General features: G+C 51.6%; 1 long non-coding RNA gene across 1 annotated transcript; it reads left to right on the top strand.

The window, feature by feature from the left end:
- Positions 1-17,210: 17,210 nt before the first annotated feature.
- LOC137304925 (uncharacterized) lies at positions 17,211-22,288 on the top strand. The gene is made up of 3 exons (XR_010958652.1): positions 17,211-17,339; positions 18,577-18,690; positions 22,076-22,288. It is a non-coding gene; the product is annotated as an uncharacterized lncRNA (long non-coding RNA).
- Positions 22,289-24,611: the final 2,323 nt, after the last annotated feature.

Genomic DNA, 24,611 nt, shown 5'->3' on the forward strand with positions numbered 1-24,611 from the left:
CCTGGAGCGAGGGGGGAGGTGAGTACCTGGAGCGAGGGGGGAGGTGAGTACTTGGAGCGAGGGGGGAGGTGAGTACTTGGAGCGAGGGGGGAGGTGAGTACTTGGAGCGAGGGGGGAGGTGAGTACTTGGAGCGAGGGGGGAGGTGGCTACCTGGAGCGAGGGGCGGGTGAGTACCTGGAGCGAGGGGCGGGTGAGTACCTGGAGCGAGGGGCGGGTGAGTACCTGGAGCGAGGGGCGGTGAGTACCTGGAGCGAGGGGGGGGTGAGTACCTGGAGCGAGGGGGGAGGTGAGTATCTGGAGCGAGGGGGGGGTGAGTACCTGGAGCGAGGGGGGAGGTGAGTACCTGGAGCGAGGGGGGAGGTGAGTACTTGGAGCGAGGGGGGAGGTGAGTACTTGGAGCGAGGGGGGAGGTGAGTACTTGGAGCGAGGGGGGAGGTGAGTACTTGGAGCGAGGGGGGAGGTGAGTACCTGGAGCGAGGGGCGGGGTGAGTACCTGGAGCGAGGGGCGGGTGAGTACCTGGAGCGAGGGGCGGGTGAGTACCTGGAGCGAGGGGCGGTGAGTACCTGGAGCGAGGGGGGGTGAGTACCTGGAGCGAGGGGCGGTGAGTACCTGGAGCGAGGGGGGGTGAGTACCTGGAGCGAGGGGGGAGGTGAGTACCTGGAGCGAGGGGGGAGGTGAGTACCTGGAGCGAGGGGGGAGGTGAGTACCTGGAGCGAGGGGCGGGTGAGTACCTGGAGCGAGGGGCGGTGAGTACCTGGAGCGAGGGGGGAGGTGAGTACTTGGAGCGAGGGGCGGGTGAGTACCTGGAGCGAGGGGCGGTGAGTACTTGGAGCGAGGGGGGAGGTGAGTACCTGGAGCGAGGGCGGGTGAGTACCTGGAGCGAGGGGGGAGGTGAGTACCTGGAGCGAGGGGGGAGGTGAGTACCTGGAGCGAGGGGGGAGGTGAGTACCTGGAGCGAGGGGGGAGGTGAGTACCTGGACCGAGGGGGGAGGTGAGTACCTGGACCGAGGGGGGAGGTGAGTACTTGGAGCGAGGGGGGAGGTGAGTACCTGGAGCGAGGGGGGAGGTGAGTACTTGGAGCGAGGGGCGGGTGAGTACCTGGAGCGAGGGGCGGTGAGTACCTGGAGCGAGGGCGGGTGAGTACCTGGAGCGAGGGGGGAGGTGAGTACCTGGAGCGAGGGGGGAGGTGAGTACCTGGAGCGAGGGGGGAGGTGAGTACTTGGAGCGAGGGGCGGGTGAGTACCTGGAGCGAGGGGGGGTGAGTACCTGGAGCGATGGGGGGTGAGTACCTGGAGCGAGGGGCGGGTGAGTACCTGGAGCGAGGGGCGGGTGAGTACCTGGAGCGAGGGGCGGGTGAGTACCTGAAGCGAGGGGCGGGTGAGTACCTGGAGCGAGGGGGGAGGTGAGTACCTGAAGCGAGGGGCGGGTGAGTACCTGGAGCGAGGGGGGAGGTGAGTACCTGAAGCGAGGGGCGGGTGAGTACCTGGAGCGAGGGGGGGCTGAGTACCTGAAGCGAGGGGCGGGTGAGTACCTGGAGCGAGGGGGGGCTGAGTACCTGGAGCGAGGGGCGGTGAGTACCTGGAGGGAGGCGGGGGTGAGTACCGGGACGGTGGGGCGGGGTGAGTAGAGGGAGAGTGGAGGGGTGAGTAGAGGGAGGGTGGAGGGGTGAGTGGAGGGAGGGTGGTGGTGTGGACAGCGGGGTGGGGGGCTGGACACGGGGTGGGGGGGTGAGAAGATAGAGTCTGGGAGGGTGTATGGTGAGGTGGGGGTGTGAGTAGAGGGAGGGTGGGGAGTGAGTAGAGGGAGAGTGGGGGGGTGAGTAGAGGGAGGGTGGGGGGTGAGTAGAGAGAGGATGGGGAGTGAGTAGAGGGAGAGTGGGGGGGTGAGTAGAGGGAGGGTGGGGGTGTGGACAGCGGGGTGGGGGGGTGAGTAGATAGAGGATGGGAGGGTGTATGGTGAGGTGGGGGGGTGTGTAGAGGGAGGGTGAGGGAGTGGGCACCGAGGTGGGGGGTGAGTAGTGGGGGGGAGGGGAGGGGGAGGGGGGAGGGGAGGGGGCAGGGGATGCCAGCAGCACTGGTTCTGGGGAGATCAGTCCTCCATTCCGGGAGACTCCTGGGCCATCCGAGGGGGTCAGTAACCCTGCCGAGGGTTGGGGGAGGGTAAAGAGAGGTGCTGAGTACCGGGGACTCGGTGGGGGGAGCGGGGGAGGGGTTGACGTTTGCTGACTCCCCCCCCCCTCCCCCCACCATCCACCCACCCTGACCGTATTCTGACTGAGTTTCTCCCCCTCACCTCAGGCGGGAGAGCCAATCATGCAGTGGAGAGGGGTGAAGGTCGCATCGGCAGCCATCGGGTCCCAATCATGGCGGGACAAGGCGATCAAGGCGGTGGGGCTGGCCGAGGCCGCCATCGAAATCACATCTCACCGCTACAACGCGACCCCGTTTCAGTCGGCCACGCAGTACGAGAACCAAGCTCGCCGCCTGGCCAGGATAAAGGGTTGCAAACACTTGCCGCGGGACCTGTCGGAGAGACCGGAGTCGCTCGAAGCCTACAGGGCTCGCTTGGAGAAAATCAAGCGGGCCAAAGCGATCCTGGAGGACGAGATGAAGAACATCTGCAGCGTGGTGACAGGGAAGGACAGGGGCGGGGACATCCTGTACAAGGTCCCGGAAGGCCAGAACGAAGGCTGGGGCTTCAGGCTGGAAATGGAGCTCTTGCCCTTCCTGCGGGACCTGTGCGCCATGCAGAGCAACGAGCAGATCACCACCTACACGGTGCAGACCCGGTCGGTCATTGGCCACATCCAGTTTGAGATCAACCGGCTGAACGACGAGATCTTCCGGCTGACCAAGACGCGGGACAAGCTGAGGCTGGCTCTGGCCAACGTCCGCAAGGGGATCGTCATGAACCGAATGACGGTCGAAATGCGGCAACTCAGACCCGCCGAGGAAAGGGTTAGTGTCGTATGGATTGTCACACCCTATATACCAGGGGAAGGGTTAGTGTCCTATGGATCGTCACACCCTATATACAAGGGGAAGGGTTAGTGTCATACGGATTGTCACACCCTATATACAAGGGGAAGGGTTAGTGTCATACGGATTGTCACACCCTATATACCAGGGGAAGGGTTAGTGTCATACGGATCGTCACACCCTATAGACCAGGGGAAGGGTTAGTGTCATACGGATCGTCACACCCTATATACAAGGGGAAGGGTTAGTGTCATACGGATTGTCACACCCTATATACAAGGGGAAGGGTTAGTGTCCTATGGATTGTCACACCCTATATACAAGGGGAAGGGTTAGTGTCATACGGATCGTCACACCCTATATACCAGGGGAAGGGTTAGTGTCGTACAGATCGTCACACCCTATATACAAGGGGAAGGGTTAGTGTCATACGGATTGTCACACCCTATATACCAGGGGAAGGGTTAGTGTCATATTGATCGTCACACCCTATATATCAGGGGAAGGGTTAATGTCGTGTGGATTGTCACACCCTATATACCATGGGAAGGGTTAGTGGCATATGGATTGTCACACCCTATATACCAGGGGAAGGGTTAATGTCGTATTGATTGTCACACCCTATATACCAGGGGAAGGGTTAGTGTCGTGTGGATTGTCACACCCTGTGTACCAGCGATTGGGTTAGAGCCATAGATTGTCAGACCGTATGTACCGGGGAAAGAATTTGTGCCAAATAGACTGTCGCCCCGTTTATACCAGGGCGAGAAGAGAGAAAGACTCGCATTTCTAAAGCCCCTTGAGATGTCCAGCTGATGTTTTTAGGGAGAACTCCCTTCCTCTTCTTCAAAATAGTGCCATGGAATCTTTTACGTCTATCTGAAGGAGCAGCCGGGGCCTCGGTTTAACCAAAAGACACCAGCCCCAACAGTGCAGCGCTCCCTCAGTGCTGAGACACTCCAGTACTGCACTGAAGTGTCAGCCTACCCACTGAGCCAAGCTGACACCTGTTAGAGGCGAGTGCCACGTGCACTATTCCAACATATAGAGTAGGAAGAGACTTGGTGCCATATAGACACTTACACCGTACATGCTGGGGAAATCGGGTCTGACGCAGGTATCTGCTCGGGTTCACTGGGGTCAATTCATAGTATCGTAGTAGTATGATACAGCATAGAAGGAGGCCATTTGGCCCATTGTGCCTGTGCCGGCTCTTTGGTTGACCAGTCCCATTCCCTTGCTTTTTCCCCATAGCCCTGTAAATTTTTTCCCTTCAAGTATTTATCCTATTTCCTTTTGAAAATTACTATTTAATCTGCTTCCACCACCCTTTCGGGCAGTGCATTCCAGATCATAACAACTCGCTGCGTTAAAAATGCTTCCTCATGTCGCCTCTGGTTCTTTTGCCCCATATCTGCTCGTGGGAATGGGACCTAGCAGTGTAGCATCGAAACTCTCTTGCGGCTTCTCTTCCTGCTCCCGCACCGTTACCTCTGGAATCCCCCAAGGATCTATCCTTGGCCCCCTCCTATTTCTCATCTACATGCTGCCCCTCCGCGACATCATCTGAAATGTCAGGTTCCACATGTAAGCTGACCACAACCGGCTCTGCCTCACCTCCACCTCTCTCGACTCCTCCACTGCCTCTGATTTGTCACACTGCTTGTCCAACATCCTGTACTGGATGAGCAGAGATTCCCTCGAACTATATATTGGGAAGACCGAAGCCACTGTCTTCAGTCGCCACCACGAACTCTGTTCCTCAGCCACCGACTCCATCCCTCTCCCTGGCCACTGTCTGAGGCTGAACCAGACTGTTCGCAACCTTGGCGTCCTATTTGACCCTGAGATGAGCTTCCGACCCCATATCCGCTCCATCGTCACCACCGCCTACTTCCACCTCCGTAACATCGACTGTCTCCGCCCCTGCCTCAGCACATCTGCTGCTGAAACCCTCATCCGTGCCTTTGTTACCTCTAGACTTGACTATTCCAATGCTCTCCTGGCCGGCCTCCCATCTTTCACCCTCCATAAATTTGAGCTCATCCAAAACTCTGCTGCCCGTATCCGAACTCGCACCGAGTCCTGTTCATCCAAGACCCCTCTGCTCACTGACCTACATTGGCTCCCGGTCTGGCAACGCCTCGATTGCAAAATTATCATCCTTGTTTTCAAATCCCTCCATGACCTCATCCGCTCCCTATCTCAGTAACCTCCTCCAGCCCTACAGCCCTTCGCGATCTCTGCGCTCCTCCAATTCTGGACTCTTGCGCAACCCTGGTTTTCTTTGCTCCACCACTGGCGGCCGTGCCTTCAGCTGCCTCGGCCCTAAGCTCTGGAATCCCCTCCCTAAACCTCTCCCCCTCTCTCTCCTCCTTTAAGATGCTCCTTAAAAGCCAGCTCTTTGACCAAGCTTTTGGTCACCTCCCTAACATCTCATTATGCGGCTCGGTGTCAAATTTTGTTTGATAATCGCTCCTGTGAAACGCCTTGGGACGGTTTACTACGTTAAAGGCGCTATATAAATGCAAGTAGTTATTGTCCGAACTGGATCATCCGTGTCTTGAGAACCTTTAATTTCCCCGAAGGTGAACCAAGTTACCACGAGTTGTAGTTTGGTTCCGTTTCTAAACTGCTTTATTTCACGTATAGAATAATACAGCGCAGAAGGCGGCCATTCGGCCCATCGTGCCTGTGCTGGCTCTTTGAAAGAGCTATCCAATTCGTCCCTTTCCCCTTAGCCCTGCAATTTTTTCCTTTTCAAGTATTTATCCACTTCCCTTTTGAAAAGTTACTATTGAATCTGCTCCCACCGCCCTTTCAGCCAGCGCATTTCAGATCATAACAATGAGCTGCGTAAAACAATTTCTCCTCATCTCTCCTTTGAATTTTTTCGCCAATTTGCCTCGACTCTGCATCCTCTGGTTACAGATCATCCTGCCGGTAGAAACAGTATGGAAAGAAATTAACTTGTATTTCTACAGCGACCCCAAAACGCTTTACAGCCGATGAAGTAAACTGAAAATGATATCGCTACAATCAGTTTAACTTCTGTCTGCTTACCCGTACAAAAAGATAAAAGACCATGTGTACACTTGTCCACTTTGATAGGCCCTTTACCTGGAAACAGAACATGTCCAGAGCAGAGGGCCCTCTTCTTGTATCCTGCTGCCTTTCTGGTGTCAGTCCTGGTTTTTAAAATAATAAATTAATTTTGATCCACAGTGATGAAAGGAGTTTGTCTTTCTGAATGAAAGAAAGACAGAGCTGGGTTTATATAGCACCCTTCACCACCTCAGGACGTCCCCAAGCACTTTACAGCCAATGAATTACTTTTTTGAAGTGTAGTCACTGTTGTAATGTAGGGAAATGCGACTGCCAATTTACGCACAGTAAGATCCCACAAACAGCAATGTGATAGTGACCAGATAACCTGGTTTTTTTTTTAAGTGATGTTATATGAGGGATGAACGTTGGGCAGGACACGGGGAGAACTCCCCTGCTCTTCAAAATAGTGCCGTGGGACATTTTACGTCCACCTGAGAGGGCAGACAGGGCCTCGGTTTTAACGTCTCATGCGAAAGACGGCACCTCCGACAGTGCAGCACTCCCTCCGTACTGCACTGGGAGTGTCGGCCTAGATTTTGTGCTCAAGTCTCTGGAGTGGGATTTGTACCCATAGCTGACTCCACTAAACAAGTTGAAGTACTTTTGAAGTGTAGTCATTGTTGTCATGTAGGAAATGTGGCAGCCAAATTGGGCACAGCAAGGTCCCACAAACAGCAATGTGATAATGACCAGATAATCTGTTTTTTGGTGATGTTGGTTGAGGGATAGATATTGGCCAGGATACCAGGGAGAAGTCCCCCCTGGCAGAAATTGCTAAGTATTTGGTTACTGTTTGGCATCTGTGCAAAAAACAACTGCCCATCCTGCATTTAAATCGCCCCTTGTCTGCTTACAGAGGGCCAACCTGGCGTGGGGCTTCCTGGGTAGACGTCTCTCTTTCAGGCAAGCAATCTGCTCGAAACGGGCATTAAAATCCCGAACATCTCAGTCCTTTCTCGTGGGGAGAACAGTCGGCGTGTTTTAGCCGTTATGAATTGGTGGAGTGGTTGAGGCGAATAGCATAGATGCATTTAAGGGGAAGCTAGATAGGTACACGAGGGAGAAAGGAATAGAAGGATATGCTGATAGGGTGAGATGAAGTAAGGGGGGAGGAGGCTCGTGTGGAGCAGGAACGCCGGCACAGACCTGTCGGGCCAAATGGCCTGTTTTTATGCTGCAACACTCTACGTAATTCTATGTTGACTCTTAACACCACACATATACACCAGGGAAAGGAGTTGTCCCAAGTGCCTGCAGCATTCAGCCCAGTTTCAGTCGTGGTTACACGTTGCTTGTTGCAATTTTAGATGGACGTATAATATCATGTCCCCTCCAAGTCACACACCATCCCGACTTGGAAATATATCACCGTTCCTTCATCGTCGCTGGGTCAAAATCCTGGAACTCCCTCCCTAACGGCGCTGTGGGAGAACCTTCACCACACGGACTGCAGCGGCTCAAGAAGGCGGCTCACCACCACCTTCTCAAGGGGCAATTAGGGATGGGCAATAAATGCCGGCCTGGCCAGCGACGCCCACATCCCATGAACGAATAATAAAAAAAAAAAATCATGTGTTGATTCCCAGGAACCCGACGGAGCTGATTTGCTGATTGGTCTGGAGAAGCAGCAGATGCAGAAGCTCAAACCCACCTTGGAAGTACCATTGCACAAAATAAAGAATATGCTTCAGGTAAATGGTGACGGGATGGGCGGGAGGGAGGGAGGGAGGGAGGGGACTGTCTCTGGTCACCATTTTAGTTTCCCATTCCTGGTACCATTCCCACAATGTGGTTTCAAGGCAATTTTCACTTCCAGATTTTCACCTCCTTATTTTGTTTTTCCGTCTAGGCTGACACAGTGACCCTAAGAGGGACACAATATAATGTCCATTAGGGAAGGAAACCCGCCGTCCTTACCCGGTCTGGGCCTATATGTGACTCCAGTGGTTGGTTCTTGGTTGCCCTCTGAAGTGGCCGAGCAAACCACTTAAGTTGTATCGATCCACTACTCAAGAAGAAGGCCCACCACCACCTTCTCAGGGCAATTAGGGACGGGCAATAAATGCCGGACTTGCCAGTGATGCCCACATCCATGGTGATTATTTTTTAATAACAACATTCTTAGTTCAGGTACAGCTCAGGTTAGATACAGAGTAAAGCTCCCTCTACACTGTCCCATCAAACACTCCCAGGTCAGGTACAGCACGGGTTAGATGCAGAGTAAAGCTCCCTCTACACTGTCCCATCAAACACTCCCAGGGCAGGTACAGCACGGGTTAGATGCAGAGTAAAGCTCCCTCTACACTGTCCCATCAAACACTCCCAGGTCAGGTACAGCATGGGTTAGATACAGAGTAAAGCTCCCTCTACACTGTCCCATCAAACACTCCCAGGGCAGGTACAGCATGGGTTAGATACAGAGTAAAGCTCCCTCTACACTGTCCCATCAAACACTCCCAGGGCAGGTACAGCACAGGTTAGATACAGAGTAAAGCTCCCTCTACACTGTCCCATCAAACGCTCCCAGGGCAGGTACAGCACGGGTTAGATACAGAGTAAAGCTCCCTCTACTCTGTCCCATCAAACACTCCCAGGGCAGGTACAGCACGGGTTAGATACAGAGTGAAGCTCCCTCTACTCTGTCCCATCAAACACTCCCAACTCAGGTGCAGCACGGGTTAGATACAGAGTAAAGCTCCCTCTACACTGTCCCATCAAACACTCCCAGGGCAGGTACAGCTCTGGTTGTACAGCTCTGGTTAGATACAGAGTAAAGCTCCCTCTACACTGTCCCATCAAACACTCCCAGAGCAGGTACAGCTCTGGTTAGATACAGAGTAAAGCTCCCTCTACACTGTCCCATCAAACATTCCCAGGGCAGGAACAGCATGGGTTAGATAGAGAGTAAAGCTCCCTCTACACTGTTCCATCAAACGCTCCCAGGGCAGGTACAGCACGGGTTAGATAGAGAGTAAAGCTCCCTCTACACTGTCCCATCAAACACTCCCAGGGCAGGTACAGCACGGGTTAGATACAGAGTGAAGCTCCCTCTACTCTGTCCCATCAAACACTCCCAACTCAGGTGCAGCACGGGTTAGATACGGAGTAAAGGTCACTGCTCCATCAAGCAATCGAGTCACCCTTCACACTGATTGGTACCTGTCCTGATACCCAAACCACCTGTACCTTACTACATGACGTGGAGATGCCGGTGATGGACTGGGGTTGACAATTGTAAACAATTTTACAACACCAAGTTATAGTCCAGAAATTGCTGGACTATAACTTGGTGTTGTAAAATTGTTTACAATTACTACATGACCACAGGTAGGGTAATGAAAGCCCTTGGTTCTAAATGGTTTATGAAGAATTTCAGACTCCGCCGATACTCTGCCTTTGAACTTTACCTCGGGGCGTCCAAATTTACAGCTGCTGAGCTGGGAACCAGTATTTCAGGATAGGACGAGCCTCGGGTCCTTGCTCGCTTCTGCGTGAAACCGAAGTGAAACGGCAGCGAGTCTGTCTGAGCCCCATAATGCAGCCTGTCAGGTGTGGATTCTTTCCAGTCACTCCTTCCTGCTCTGATCTCGCTCGCTTGTGTCCCCGTTCCAGATTCTGGATGCTGCTCGGAAGCGATTGCGTGAACACTACAACGAGCGGATGCTGGTGCTCGACCTGGTCCCTCAGTTAATGAGCCAGAATATCAAGGAAGTCAGGCTGGACTGCCTGACCCCGAGAGTCACCAAACCCATATCTGAGATCAGGGACGTAAACCTGATGCCCTCACCGACGCCTTTGGGCCCGTATACTTTTGGTAAGGCGAGAAGGGGTCATGCAACATGGGGAGGCCTGTATCACAGTGTTAAGGACACCAGCCCATGGGGAGGCCTGTATCACAGTGTTAAGGACACCAGCCCATGGTGAGGCCTGTACCACAGTGTCAGGGACACCAGCCTATGGTGAGGCCTGTATCACAGTGTCAGGGACACCAGCCTATGGTGAGGCCTGTATCACAGTGTCAGGGACACCAGCCCATGGTGAGGCCTGTATCACAATGTCAGGGACACCAGCCTATGGTGAGTCCTGTACCACAGTGTCAGGGACACCAGCCTATGGTGAGGCCTGTATCACAGTGTCAGGGACACCAGCCTCTGGTGAGGCCTGTATCACAGTGTCAGGGACACCAGCCCATGGTGAGGCCTGTATCACACTGTCAGGACACCAGCCCATGGGGAGGCCTGTATCACAATGTCAGGGACACCAGCCCATGGTGAGGCCTGTATCACAGTGTCAGGGACACCAGCCTATGGGGAGGCCTGTATCACAGTGTCAGGACACCAGCCTATGCTGAGGCCTGTATCACAGTGTCAGAGACACCAGCCCATGGTGAGGCCTGTATCACACTGTCAGGACACCAGCCCATGGGGAGGCCTGTATCACAGTGTCAGGGACACCAGCCCATGGTGAGGCCTGTATCACACTGTCAGGACACCAGCCCATGGGGAGGCCTGTATCACAATGTCAGGGACACCAGCCCATGGTGAGGCCTGTATCACACTGTCAGGACACCAGCCCATGGTGAGGCCTGTATCACAGTGTCAGGGACACCAGCCTATGGGGAGGCCTGTATCACAGTGTCAGGACACCAGCCTATGCTGAGGCCTGTATCACAGTGTCAGAGACACCAGCCTATGGTGAGGCCTGTATCACAGTGTCAGGGACACCAGCCTATGGGGAGGCCTGTATCACAGTGTCAGGACACCAGCCTATGCTGAGGCCTGTATCACAGTGTCAGAGACACCAGCCTATGGTGAGGCCTGTATCACAGTGTCAGGGACACCAGCCTATGGGGAGGCCTGTATCACAGTGTCAGGACACCAGCCTATGCTGAGGCCTGTATCACAGTGTCAGAGACACCAGCCTATGGTGAGGCCTGTATCACAGTGTCAGGACACCAGCCCATGCTGAGGCCTGTATCACAGTGTCAGAGACACCAGCCTATGGTGAGGCCTGTATCACAGTGTCAGGGACACCAGCCTATGGGGAGGCCTGTATCACAGTGTCAGGACACCAGCCTATGCTGAGGCCTGTATCACAGTGTCAGAGACACCAGCCTATGGTGAGGCCTGTATCACAGTGTCAGGACACCAGCCCATGGTGAGGCCTGTATCACAGTGTCAGGCACACCAGCCCATGGTGAGGCCTGTATCACAGTGTCAGGGACACCAGCCCATGGTGAGGCCTGTATCACAGTGTCAGGGACACCAGCCTATGGGGAGGCCTGTATCACAGTGTCAGGACACCAGCCTATGCTGAGGCCTGTATCACAGTGTCAGAGACACCAGCCTATGGTGAGGCCTGTATCACAGTGTCAGGACACCAGCCCATGGTGAGGCCTGTATCACAGTGTCAGGGACACCAGCCCATGGTGAGGCCTGTATCACAGTGTCAGGGACACCAGCCCATGGTGAGGCCTGTATCACAGCGTCAGGGACACCAGCCCATGGTGAGGCCTGTATCACAGTGTCAGGTCACCAGCCTATGGGGAGGCCTGTATCTCACGGCTGGGTTGACGGTGACCATTGCTCCTTGACCCTTGTTAACACATGACCACAGCCTTTGTTTAATAAGAATTTGTAGAGTCAAATTTCTTCCATCTAGTTTAACTCTTCAGGATTAGTGGGTGCTCGCCTCCTTCCCCACTGAATCCAGGTGCAGCTTGAAAGGAGAGACATGTGTAGATTATTGAAGAGATTAAGCTAATTGGCATCACATAGAATTATATAAGTAGTTAAACTAGAGTTACTGTGGGGTTAAGTACGGTTAAAACGGGCTTCAGACAGACCCTGCACCATCGCAGGGTGGCTGGAAAAGAAGTCCCTTTTGCAATAATGTTCAGAAGAGATCATAGAATCATACAGCACAGGAGGAGGCCATTTGGCCCATCGTGTCTGTGCCGGCTCTTTGAAAGAGCTATCCAATTAGTCCCACTCCCCCCCCCGCTCTTCCCCCGTAACTCTGCAAATTTTTCCCTTCAAGTATTTATCCAATTTCCTTTTGAAAGTTATCATTGAATCTGCTTCTACCACCCCTTTCAGGCAGTGAATTCCAGATCATAACAACTCGCTGAGTAAAAAAAATTTCTCCTCATCTCCCCTCTGGTTCTTTTGCCACTTATCTTAAATCTGTGACCTCTGGTTACCGACCCTCCTGCCAGTGGAAGTAGTTTCTCCCCATCGACTCTATCAAAACCCTTCATACTCCTGAGGGGATTAAAAGATACAGAAAATAGCAATGAACACTCATGCATGGGGAACATCCAGAGTGCAATAAACCAAAACAAGTTAATTGACAATTGCACTGAATGATAATAGCCGATTTAAAGAAAGAGTCTTTCACGACCTCAGGATGTCCCAAAGCGCTTTACAGCCCATGAAGTACTTTTGAAGTGTCACTTTTGTAATGTAGGAAACGTGGCAGCCAATTTACACACAGCAAGATCCCACAAACAGCAACGGGATAATGACGGGTAATCTGTTCTCGTAATGTTGGTTGAGGGATAAATATTGACCAGCACACCGGGGAGAACTCCCCCGCTCTTCTTCAAAATAGTGGCCGTGGGATCTTTTACGTTCGCCTTAAGGGCAGCTGGGGCCTCAGTTTAACGGCTCATCCGAAAGACGGCACCTCCGACAGTGCAGCACTCCCTCGGTACTGCACTGGAGCGTCAGCCTGGATTTTGTGTTTAAGTCTTTGGAGTGGGGTTTGAACCCATAACTGACTCCACTAAACAAGCTGACGTATCGACAGCAAGTACACGGAAGGTAATGAGGTATTGGACCCCAGTTGTTAACCATATGAGTACAGGCTACCCTGTTGTACTTTAAGAACTCTGGATAGTCTGACCTGGGACTACGGTGAGCAGTGGAGAGAAGCCAGCTCGCCCGCCTGGTGAGTTCTTTGTCCATGAGTATATTTGACGTGTATTGGCGTGTTTATTAATAAAAGTGATTTAATGGACATCTCCATATTCCCTGGTCCTTGAACCTGCATTGAGGTGAAGGATATTGAATATCCTAAAAACCAATCGTTGCTCACCCGCGAATCTGGACGGTGCTCACGCTACCTGTGACGGTGAGACTCTCCTCCAGTAACAATCCAATCTCATCTTGTTACCAGCTTGTGAGGTGGCCATGAACGATGCACGAAATGCCATGGTGCAGTCCAGGGTCCTGCGGGAAGAGATCGACAAGTTAATAGAGGACTCAATCGTCCTAATAAAAGCAGCACAGAAATCAGTGAACGACGGCATCACTCAGAAAATGGCAGAGTGTGTTTCCTTAACGGTAAGCACCAGTGTACCAGAACAGGCACTCTGTTTTAGTTTTGTAACTTATTGTCTTTTGTTTCCTTTCCCTTTTTGTTTCCTGTCAGTTTTCTCCCCTCCCTGCTCTCTGGAAATTGCTGACTCTCTTTGGGGTACCTGCCCACTTCCAGTAGCTGCGAGTGTGCCCCTGCTTGGTGCCCACAAATGTGGCACTTTCTACCAAAGGTATCCCCTATTGATCAGAAAGAATTTCTATCGTGCCTTTCATGACCTCAGGACGCCCCAAAGCGCTTTACAGCCAATGAAGTACTTTTGAAGTGTAGTCGCTGTTGTGATGTAGGATAAAGCAGCCCGCTTGATTGGCACCCCATCCACCACCCGAAACATTCACTCCCTTCACCACCGGCGCACCGTGGCTGCAGTGTGTACCATCCACAGGATGCACTGCAGCAACTCGCCAAGGCTTCTTCGACAGCACCTCCCAAACCCGCGACCTCTACCACCTAGAAGGACAAGGGCAGCATGGGAACAACACCACCTGCACCTTCCCCTCCAAGTCACACACCATCCCGACTTGGAAATATATCGGCCGTTCCTTCATCGTCGCTGGGTCAAAATCCTGGAACTCCCTTCCTAACAGCACTGTGGGAGAACCTTCACCACACGGACTGCAGCGGTTCAAGAAGGCGGCTCACCACCACCTTCTCAAGGGCAATTAGAGATGGGCAATAAATGCTGGACTCGCCAGCGACGCCCACATCCCATGAGCGAATAAAAAAAAAACGCAGCAGCCAATTTGCGCACAGCAAGATCCCACAAACAGCAATGTGATAATGACCAGATAGGAACTTGGACAAATTTCAACTGATCAGAGAGAGCCGACATGGATTTGTAACGGGTAAGTCATGTCTAATGAACCCAGTTGGATTTTTTGAGGAGGTAACTAACGTGGTAGATAAGAGATAGATCAGGTCTGAAACATTAACTCTGCTTCTCTCTCCACAGATGCTGCCTGACTTACTGAGTTTTCCTCTCATTTTCTGTTTTTATTTCAGATTTCCAACATCTGCAGTATTTTGCTTTTGATTTGTTCTGTGGTAGATAAGAAAGTGTCAATGGATAGTTATTTATATGGACTTCCAGAAGGCAATCGATAATCTACATAAGCAATGAGATAATGACCAGATAATCTGCCTTTCAGTGATATTGGTTGAGGGATGATTATTGGGGAGAATTCGCCTGCTCTTCGAAATAGTGGCCGTGGGATCTTTTACGTCCACTTGAGAGGGCAGACGGGGCCTCGGTTTAACGTCTCACCTGAAGGGCGGCAACTCCAACAGTGCAGAGTGGGACTTGAACCCACAACCTTCTGACTCAGTAGCGAGGGTGCTGCCCACTGAGCCACGGCGGACCCCGTAGGAACAGGAGTGCTGGCTGATTTTATTTTACTTCCTCTTTCCCTCACCCAGGGTTGTTGACACCAGTGCCTCTGCCTCAGCTGAGGTTGACAGGCTCGGCTCAGACCTGAGATTAAACCCGATACTGGCTTGTTCAGTGCAGCGCAGTTAACTCACTGCCTTGACCGGCTGAGCCCTGGAGGCGAGCGTGACTTGCCTTTGGGTTTCATTGCTCCCCGGCGATAAATCACAGCTTCTCATTGCAAGGCCTACTGCTGTAGGGACATAGAAATATGGGAACAGGAGTAGGCCATTCAGCCCCTCGAGTCTGCTCCGCCATTTGATAAGATCATGGCTGATCTGTGATCTAACTCCATATACCTGCCTTTGGCCCATATCCCTTCATACCTTTGGTTGCCAAAAAGCTATCTATCTCAGATTTTAAATTTAGCAATTGAGCTAGCATCAATTGCCATTTGCGGAAGAGAGTTCCAAACTTCTACCACCCTTTGTGTGTAGAAATGTTTTCTAATCTCACTCCTGAAAGGCCTGGCTCCAATTTTTAGACTGTGCCCCCTACTCCTAAAATTCCCAACCAGCAGAAATAGTTTCTCTCTATCCACCCTATCTGTTCCCCTTAATATCTTATAAACTTCGATCAGATCACCCCTTAACCTTCGAAACTCTAGAGAATACAACCCCAATTTGTGTAATCTCTCCTCGTAACTTAACCCTTGAAGTCCGGGTGTCATTCTAGTAAACCTACGCTGCACTCCCTCCAAGGCCAATATGTCCTTCCGAAGGTGCGGTGCCCAGAACTGCTCACAGTACTCCAGGTGCGGTCTAACCAGGGTTTTGTATAGCTGCAGCATAACTTCTGCCCCCTTGTACTCCAGTCCTCTAGATATAAAGGCCAGCATTCCATTAGCAGGATGTGTGTCGCTGTGCAGGAATCTGGATCAGTTAAAGTGCTTCTTAACTTCAGTCCAGACCGCCCTGAGCTATCGTGACGGAGTGCAGTCCTTACATTTACCCAGTCTGCCCAGGGTCTATTCCCAGATGAAGCCTTGCTTCACCTGGGAGCGGTTCCAGTTCCCCTCTGGAATCTCCTCCACTTTTTCTTCTCTAAGCAGGTTCTTGGCAGGGAGCTGTTTGGGGATGTTTTTGTTAACGGACTGTCCTCCCTGAGGGACTTCAATTCACCTCTGACCCCAGACGACCACCACTTTGCGGACAGGAAGTGCATGCCTTATGCAGGATGTTTAATGATAATATTTGTAGGTTACACGGTGTAACGCAGCTGTCATTCTAAAACAGCACATCCTTAACTTAGCGTGACCAATACTGCAGGGGAATCTGCCAGTGAATAAAGACTAAATCTCTAGGTTAGAACCAAGCCCTGTTCACCCATCACCCTCTGTGCTCTCTGACCTACATTCGCTCCTGGTCCTATCTCTGTGACCTCCTCCAGCCCTACAACCCTCCGAGATCTCTGCGCTCCTCCAATTCTGGCCTCTTGCGCATCCCCGATTTTAATCGCTCCACCATTGGCTGCCGTGCCTTCAGCCGCCTAGGCCCTAAGCTCTGGAATTCTCTCCCTAAAGTTCTCCTTCTCTCCGCCTCTCCTCCTTTAAGACGCTCCTTAAAACCTGTCTCTTTGACCAAGCTTTTGGTCACCTGTCCTAATATCTCCTAATGTGGCTCGGTGTCAAATTTTATTTGCTAATCGCTCCTGCGAAGCACCTTGGGACGTTTTACCACGTTAAAGGTGCTATATAAATGCAAGTTTTTGATGTTGTTATAAAATTACAATCGTTTATTGGAATGGGCCGCACTGGCTAACACTCGTCTGTCTGTGTCTCTCTCTCTCTCTCTCTCCTTAGCAACACATGGAGGTCAGCTCTGGGGAGACGAGAGCCACCATCAATCGAACACAGCGCTGGTATGATGAGATGGAATTGGCCAACGGCATGACTCTGGTAGGTGGGCAGCTCTGCAGTCCGTCCAGGGGTGGTAAATGTGCAGGGACAGGGTGTGAAATCTGACTTCATGGCAATGGGAGTCCAGCAGGCCTCTAGAGGGTGCTGTGAGCCCGGGCCTCTGCTCAATGTCTCTCCCCACCCCCTCCAGCTGAGTTATGCCCTTCCAGAGTCCGCTCAAAAAATTGCAGTCCTCTTAATACGCAAAGACATTGTTTTTGCCGATGCAATTTATTTCCACCCTGAATTTCGCAGCACAATTTAATCTGAGATGTCAGTTATCGACCACTTACCAAACTCCCCTAATTCATCCACTACAGTCTCCCAGGGATTGACTGCTCCTGGGGAACATGTTCCACAGGCACCCTTCAACACCTCACCCCGAGTGGCCCTTCTTCCTGCCTGAGCCTAGATGGCGAGCAAAGGAATAGGAGGAGGCCATTCAGCCCCCTCGAGCCTGTTCTGCCATTCAATTACATCACGGCCTATTAACTCCATCTACCCGCCTTGGTTCCGTAACCCTTAATACCCTCGCCAGACAAAAACAGGTGAATGTTAGCAGGTTATTCTTGATCCTGCCCTCTCAGCTGATGTTTGCAAACAAGCACTTTCCAGTAGGTAAGGAATCTTACAACACCAGGTTATAGTCCAACAGTTTTATTTGAAAATCACAAGCTTTCGGAGCTTTCGTCCTTCGTCAGGTGAGTGAGGGTTTCCATCAAAGCACCGCATGTACAGTCACAGAACAATGCCTGGTGATTACAGATAATCTTTCCAACTGCCTGTTATCACACCTCTGCATGGATGGTGTTCAGACAGGGGAACATTACACCTAAGACCACTGAATCCGCAAGCAGTCAGATTACAAAGACAGACAGACAGAGAGAGCGAGAGAGAGAGAGAGACAAAGAATGGCCAGTTGTATTAAAAACAGATAACTTATCTTTCCCCCTGGTGGGGTTACATGTAGCGTGACATGAACCCAAGATCCCGTTTGAGGCCGTCCTCATGGGTGCGGAACTTGGCTATCAATTTCTGCTCGACGGTTTTGCGTTGTCGTGTGTCTCGAAGGCCGCCTTGGAGAACGCTAACCCGAAGATCGGAGGCTGAGTGTCCCTTGACTGCTGAAGTGTTCCCCGACTGGGAGGGCCTTCGAGACACACGACAACGCAAAATCGTCGAGCAGAAATTGATAGCCAAGTTCCGCACCCATGAGGACGGCCTCAACTGGGATCTTGGGTTCATGTCCCCCCACCAGGGGGGGAAAAATAAGTTATCTGTTTTTAATACAACTGGCCATTCTTTGTCTCTCTCTCTCTCTCTCTCTCTGTCTTTGTAATCTGACCGCTTGCGTATTCAGTGGTCTTAGGTGTAATGTTCCCCTGTCTGAACACCATCCATGCAGAGGTGTGATAACAGGCAGTTGGAAAGATTATCTGTAATCACCAGGCATTGTTCTGTGACTATATATGCGGTGCTTTGATGGAAACCTTCACACACCTGACGAAGGAGGAAAGCTCCGAAAGCTTGTGATTTTCAATTAAAGCTGTTGGACTATAACCTGGTGTTGTAAGATTCCTTACATTTGTCCACCCCAGTCCATCACCGGCATCTCCACATCATTTCCAGTAGGTGTTACTGGATGGTGACCGGTAACAGGAGCCCTGGCTGACATCATCGCCCTCCCCCCCCCCCCACTCCCACTCCCTATCTCAGGGACAGGATGTGCACAGTAAAAACTCTTTGCGATCAGTTGTTTTTTTTCCCCCCTCTGATTTCCATCAGGGCCCAGAGAACAGCCAACATCTCACGACGCGTGAACGCCTCGACAGACCGCTGGTGAAGGTTTATCAGCGTCACCCAGGAACCCAACTCCCCGAGGCGGCAACTCTTGTCAAGGTCGGTACGCAGCCCAGGAGAGGCCTCGAGTGGAGGGGGAGGTGGGGTGGGGGGCGTGTCCAGGGCAGGATGGAGCGGGTGGGGGAGCTTTTTTTTGTCCGGGGTGAGCTGGTGGGAGGAGAGTGGTCAGCGTCCTGTCTCAGTCAGGAACGAGCTGGTGGGAGGGGGGAATCAGTGTCCAGTCCCAGTCCGGAGTGAGTAGATGGGAAGGGGGAATCAATGTCCAGTCCCAGTCCGGAGTGAGTAGATGGGAAGGTGGAATCAGTGTCCAGTCCCAGTCCGGAGTGAGCAGATGGGACGGGGGAATCAGTGTCCAGTCCCAGTCCGGAGTGAGTAGATGGGAAGGGGGAATCAGTGTCCAGTCCCAGTCCGGAGTGAGCAGATGGGACGGGGGAATCAGTGTCCAGTCCCAGTCCGGAGTGAGTAGATGGGAGGGGGGAATCAGTGTCCAGTCCCAGTCCGGAGTGAGTAGATGGGAGGGGGGAATCAGTGTCCAGTCCCAGTCCGGAGTGAGTAGATGGGAAGGGGGAATCAGTGTCCAGTCCCAGTCCGGAGTGAGTAGATGGGAGGGGGGAATCAGTGTCCAGTCCCAGTCCGGAGTGAGTAGATGGGAAGGGGGAATCAGTGTCCAGTCCCAGTCCGGAGTGAGTAGATGGGAGGGGGGAATCAGCGTCCAGTCCCAGTCTGGAGTGAGTAGATGGGAAGGGGGAATCAGTGTCCAGTCCCAGTCCGGAGTGAGTAGATGGGAAGGGGGAATCAGTGTCCAGTCCCAGTCAGGAACGAGCTGGTGGGAGTTGGGATCAGTGTCCAGTCCCAGTCCGGAGTGAGTAGATGGGAAGGGGGAATCAGTGTCCAGTCCCAGTCCGGAGTGAGTAGATGGGACGGGGGAATCAGTGTCCAGTCCCAGTCCGGAGTGAGTAGATGGGAAGGGGGAATCAGTGTCCAGTCCCAGTCTGGAGTGAGTAGATGGGAAGGGGGAATCAGTGTCCAGTCCCAGTCTGGAGTGAGTAGATGGGAGGTGGGATCAGCGTCCAGTCCCAGTCTGGAGTGAGCAGATGGGAAGGGGGAATCAGTGTCCAGTCCCAGTCCGGAGTGAGCTGGTGGGAGTTGGGGTGGTGTCTGTGACCAACCAGATAAGGACTGAGCCGATGGGGAAGAAGGGAGCATGTGGGTATCCGGATCAGGAATCAGTGGGGGAAGTGGGTGTCAATGTGCAGCCCGGGTCAGGACTGATAAGTGGGAGGGGAGGGGCATGTTGTATGTATCAATGTGAGGACTTGGTGGAAGGGATGGGTGTCAACGTTCAGCTCAGGGAAGCCCATATGGAGATCCAGGACCAAGCTATGAGGTGGATTTGTGGCAAAAAGAGAAAACTATTGCAGAGAGGGAGGCCTTGTGCTCATACTGACCTGTCACAGTGCATCCAGGAGGAGGAATTGGTCTCGCAGCCGAGGCCCCTCACATAGCAACCTGGATTAAATATGTCATTGAAAATGGATGTCTAGAACATCAAGGTGGGGCAGCCTGTCGCAAGCTGCCTTATGAAGCTTCTCCTAGCACGCTGTAGGCAGATATCTGTTGTGTAGCTGGTTCACATTCAATAACACATGAGTATGGTAGTGCGGCGGATATAGTACTGGACTAGCAACCCAGGGTTTTTATACATTCTCGGGATGTGAGCATGGTTGGTGAGGCCGCCATTCATTGCCCATCCCTAGTTGCTCTGAGTAGGTGGTGGGCCTTCTTGAACTGCAGAGGTTTGATGCAACTGAGCGACTTTGCTCGGCCACTTCAGAGGGCAGTTAAGAGTCAGGCACCTTGGCGTGGGACTAGAGAGACTCATAGGCCAGACCAGGTAAGGACGGCGAGTTGCCTTCCCTTAAAGAACATCAGTGAACCAGTTGGGTTTTGACGACAATCCGACAGCTTCACGGTCACTTTTACTGATAGCAGTTTTTAAAAATGTTTATTTCCAGATTTTTTTTTTGAAACTTAATTCAAATTCTCCAGCTGCAGTGGTGAGATTTGAACTCATGGATTCGTTCTGGACTATTAGTCCACTCCTCTGGATTACTAGTCTCGTAACATAACCGCTACGCTACATGAGTTCAAATCGCACTGTGGTGATTTGTGATCTGGAGAAAAAAGTGACCATGGAGTCTGTTGTGTTAGTTGTGAAAAAGAAACCCAACTGTTTCTCTAATTTGTACTTGATGCTAAACAGGGTCCAATAGGTGAGCAGAGGCTGGACTCTTTGTCTCTTTCGTACCGGCCTGATTGCTGTCTTGAAAGTTTCCGGATGATGCACATTTGTAACATGGTGGAAGACTTTCAGCGGGAGTAAGGGCCTTTTATCAGACTTTGTCTGGGTAGCCAAGGAGCAAGGGCGTTCTGCGATGGTAGACTTTCCACTGCTGCTTGGATCTCCTCGGCTGAGATTGAGACCAGTGACTGCACCTTCTCCTGGGGGAGTTGGAAGGCGGGCAGGTTTCCAGGGTGGTGGGACATTTTTCCGCACTGCGGTCTGGGACCCTTGAGGTGCAGAGTGAGGTATAAAAGTCTGCAAACTCCCTGGATGAAGGTGGTTAGTCCGTTCCGCATGCCTTTGGAGATCCTGAAGACCCAGACGATATCGGGACCTCGCTGCTGGTCTATATCGTCTACTTTTGCACCTACCTTCCTGGCTATCTCTAGCAGGAAGGTCATTTGGCCTTGTTGTTACCTTTTTAATCAACTTCATGGACTCTGGTCTCTAGCTCCTTTTATTGGTGATCTGCCTGGGTGTTTACAAAGCATGAGAGGTAGCATGTGGACCGTCGGGAAGGACAACAGGGAGTTTTCCTTGAGCTATGAGATTTCTGCACTTGGGTTGGGGTAGTTCGGAGCATAGGAACAGGAGTAGGCCAGTTAGGACCCTCAAGCCTGTTCCGCCATTCAATTAGACCAATGTACTTCATTGGTTGTAAAGCAATTTGGGACGTCCAGAGGTCTTGAAAGGCGCTACATAAATGCCTTGCCTAACAAAAATCTATCAGTCTCAGGTTTGAAATTTTCAATTGACCGCCGGACGTTTTGGGGGTGAGAGTTCCAGATTTCCACTACCCTTTGTGTGACTGAATTAATAACTGGGAGAGCATAAATTTAAATGAATCATCTAAAGAACGAAGGGAGAGATTAGGAGAAGTGCAGAGAGCTATTTCAGGAACAGTTTGCAATGGACTGAATTGCTTCTTTCTGTGCTGTAAAATTCCCTCTTGAGGTTCTCCTGGAACTTTTCACCTGAGCCCGTGGTGGGCTGTTTGCATTTGAACCCTTCAGAATTGATCCGCGTTTAACTCAGTCTCTGTTTTACCTCCCCCCCTCCCCCCCCTCCCCCCCCAACTAGGGTGTCGGAATGCTAAACGAAGCAATGGCAGATACCAATCGTAACATTAATATGCTGCAGCTAGCAAGAACCCGACTGAATGACAACATTCGTGACAAAAAGGCCGGGTATCGCGTAGATGCTGGGATAGTTCGATTCCGCAGGCAGAAGGCACCGGCTAGGATGCTTATAGATGAAACAAAGCCACTGAGTGGCAATTAAATGAAGGACATGTGATATATTGCTGCCCTTTTAGTTTTTGGTGTGCCTTTTCTTGGCAACAATTAAAACAATTTAATCGCTTATGCTAGTTATTTTTTGCGCTGCATTTCATTTCTGTTGTGTAAACAAGGATTTTCCACCAAGCAACTCTCCAGAGCTACAAGTGTTCAACGTCAGTTCAATTGCAAACCAGCTGGGGTGCAGCTCTGTCAACATAATTCAGATGTGGAGATGCCGGTGATGGACTGGGGTTGACAATTGTAAACAATTTTACAACACCAAGTTATAGTCCAGCAATTTTATTTTAAATTCACAAGCTTTCGGAGATTTTCTCCTTCCTCAGGCAAATGTTTCAAGAGCTCCTTGAAGCCTACGCATTTATACATATAGAACAATACATGGTGTTTACAGACTGCCCCTGCAACTGCCCGTTGCCAAGGCAATCACCGTGTTCAGACAGAGAGGTGTCACCTGCAGAACCCCCGAATACACATTCAACAAAAAAACAAACAGGGAAAAAAAACAGAGAAAAAAAACACAGAGAGAGGCAGAAACATCCGGAAGGCAGAGAGAGCCAGCAAATGACCCATTATATTAAAAACAGATAACATTTGTTCGATGGTGGGGTAACGTGTAGCGTGACATGAACCCAAGATCCCGGTTGAGGCCGTCCTCATGGGTGCGGAACTTGGCTATCAATTTCTGCTCGACGATTTTGCGTTGTCGTGTGTCTCGAAGGCCGCCTTGGAGTACGCTTACCCGAAGGTCGGTGGATGAATGTCCATGACTGCTGAAGTGTTCCCCGACTGGGAGGGAACCCTCCTGTTTGGCGATTGTTGCGCGGTGTCCGTTCATCCGTTGTCGCAGCGTCTGCATGGTCTCGCCAATGTACCATGCTCTGGGGCATCCTTTCCTGCAACGTATGAGGTAGACAACGTTGGCCGAGTCACAGGAGTATGAACCATGCACCTGGTGGGTGGTGTCCTCTCGTTCGCAGCAAACTACCTAGCTTTCAAGAGAACAGCGTCCACGACGCCACACAACCCTGCCACGGTAACCTCTGCAAGACATGCCAGATCATCGACACAGATACCACCATCACACGAGAGGACACCACCCACCAGGTGCATGGTTCATACTCCTGTGACTCGGCCAACGTTGTCTACCTCATACGTTGCAGGAAAGGATGCCCCAGAGCATGGTACATTGGCGAGACCATGCAGACGCTGCGACAACGGATGAACGGACACCGCGCAACAATCGCCAAACAGGAGGGTTCCCTCCCAGTCGGGGAACACTTCAGCAGTCATGGACATTCATCCACCGACCTTCGGGTAAGCGTACTCCAAGGCGGCCTTCGAGACACACGACAACGCAAAATCGTCGAGCAGAAATTGATAGCCAAGTTCCGCACCCATGAGGACGGCCTCAACCGGGATCTTGGGTTCATGTCACGCTACACGTTACCCCACCATCGAACAAATGTTATCTGTTTTTAATATAATGGGTCATTTGCTGGCTCTCTCTGCCTTCCGGATGTTTCTGCCTCTCTCTGTGTTTTTTTTCTCTGTTTTTTTTCCCTGTTTGTTTTTTTGTTGAATGTGTATTCGGGGGTTCTGCAGGTGACACCTCTCTGTCTGAACACGGTGATTGCCTTGGCAACGGGCAGTTGCAGGGGCAGTCTGTAAACACCATGTATTGTTCTATATGTATAAATGCGTAGGCTTCAAGGAGCTCTTGAAACATTTGCCTGAGGAAGGAGAAAATCTCCGAAAGCTTGTGAATTTAAAATAAAATTGCTGGACTATAACTTGGTGTTGTAAAATTGTTTACAAACATAATTCAGCCCCTCGACCTACTCCGCCATTCAATTAGATCATGGTTGATCTGTATCTTAACTCCAACTACCCGCCTTATTTCTGTAACCCTTAATACCCTTATCCAACAAAAATCTATCAATCTCAGTTTTGAAAATTTCAATTGACCCCCAGCCTCAACAGCTTTTTGGGGGATGGTTATCGCCAGGCTGAGACTAGCAGCATTTTTGCAAGTGTTTCTCCAGTGTTTGTATCCTGGCTAATTGCACTGTCCCCATTCAATGTTTTCCCTTGTGATTCGCACTGTACGCTGTGTCGAAACATTTTGGAAGGTGCAGATTATTCCGACTTTAGCTTCGGGCGTTGCATTGGATCTGCAGGTAGTCAGTTTCTACCCACGTGGAAATTTGCCCAGAATAAAGATGGCGCTGCACTGATGATTAAACCGCTTGCGCTGTTTCCAATTTGCCTATAACAAAGATGGCAGCAACCAGCACCTTATGCGCATGCTCCTTGGA

Source organism: Heptranchias perlo, chromosome 39, assembly GCF_035084215.1.
Source record: "Heptranchias perlo isolate sHepPer1 chromosome 39, sHepPer1.hap1, whole genome shotgun sequence".
In the NCBI taxonomy this organism is placed as follows: Eukaryota; Metazoa; Chordata; class Chondrichthyes; order Hexanchiformes; family Hexanchidae; genus Heptranchias; species Heptranchias perlo.